Source organism: Sinocyclocheilus grahami, unplaced genomic scaffold, assembly GCF_001515645.1.
Source record: "Sinocyclocheilus grahami isolate Dianchi unplaced genomic scaffold, SAMN03320097.WGS_v1.1 scaffold10498.1, whole genome shotgun sequence".
Classification (NCBI taxonomy): Eukaryota; Metazoa; Chordata; class Actinopteri; order Cypriniformes; family Cyprinidae; genus Sinocyclocheilus; species Sinocyclocheilus grahami.
In genome coordinates, this window is record NW_015513270.1 from 2614 (window position 1) to 4008 (window position 1395).

The 1395-nt window shown below is 37.8% G+C and overlaps 1 protein-coding gene across 1 annotated transcript in view; it reads left to right on the top strand.

The window, feature by feature from the left end:
* Positions 1–372: 372 nt before the first annotated feature.
* LOC107578490 (dnaJ homolog subfamily B member 6-like) overlaps positions 373–1395 on the top strand; it is a gene marked incomplete at its 3' end in the record, with an annotated part of 4413 nt that continues 3390 nt past the window's right edge. The window contains exon 1 of the mRNA XM_016264442.1: positions 373–470. The remainder of the gene's footprint in view (positions 471–1395) is intronic.

Here is a 1395-nt window from a genome sequence, read left to right on the forward strand (position 1 = left end):
TTCATAGTTTGTGAAACTAATTAAGGCATTTGAAAACAGCTCAAATAAAAGATAAAATCATTATACAACATATTCGAAGAAAGTTTTAAAGTCACCTTCTCTTAAAAGGAGGGTTTGTTTTATATTCTAACCTCTGGGACATAAACGTGTCCGCAGGAAAAGAAGCGCTCATATGTGGCTTGAACAACTCTGATATGAAATACAGCAATTATAATAGCCAACATTTTTCATACAGCAGACGAAAACGCACAGAGCCGGCTATTTTACGACATCATAAAGCAGCTGTCAAACTCGACCACTAAAATGATTTATTTCATCAGAGAGAGCGCCAAATGAGCCAATGATTTGAAAAACTCAAACCGGACGTGACGTCAAATCTCGCAAATAAAAAAAATAAAACACGATTCGTGTTATTTCCGGACGCTTCGTTGCTTGTCACATCAGCTCGATACAGCGTCCCACAGGCAGAGGTTAGTAGACCAAAAACAGAGCAGCTGCCTCTGACAGTTAAAACACAAGGTAGGCTAAGCCTTAAATATGTTTCCAGGCTTACGCTAGAGCTTTACTCTATGAGATAAGTAACGTAATAATAAAACCTGCTCGCCAACTCATAGCATTGATGCTAGCTGGCTAACGTTAGCTCATCTAAAAGATGCCAAGGTTGCCAGGTCGAAATATGAATAACAGCAAGTTATATCGCTGTTGCGATGTTTTGGTCTGCTGGAAGTGTGGGTTAGAAAAAGGGGTAAGCTTTTAATTAGTCAGGTATTAATGGGATTTATTGATAGCGTTGTTGGTGGTTGGTTAGCTTGTTGGAATAGAGAAGCTTTAAAGAGATAACGTAGTTCACCCGAATATGAACAGTCATTGTCAATTTTCTCTCCCTCATGTTGTTACAAATTTGCATGATTTTCTTTCTTCTGCGAAACACAAAAAGAGATAATTGTCAGAATGACAGCCTCAGTCATTATTCACTTTGATTGCATCTTTTGTGCATTAAATGAAAGTGAATGGTTACAGAGACTGTCGTTCTGCCTGACATTTCCTCTTTGCTCCACTGAAGAATGTAAGTCATACAGCTTTGGAACAACATAAGGATGAGTAAATCATCACAGAATGTTCTTTCTTTTTGTAGGTGAATTTTGCCTCTGCTGCTTTTATCCAGTGTATTTTAGTGGCCATCTATTTGCATTGCACCAAAATGCATTGCTTATATTCATAAATGAACGTTTTGTCATATTGTTAATGGGGTAATGACAATGTGACATCTATAGCACCTCTCTGTCTCTTATTTTGCACATGCATCCTTCTCTACTAACACTCAAAATATTATGTGTTATGTGCAAATAAACCCATCATGATATGACGTTAGTGCCCCAAGGTGTTTGCCACACA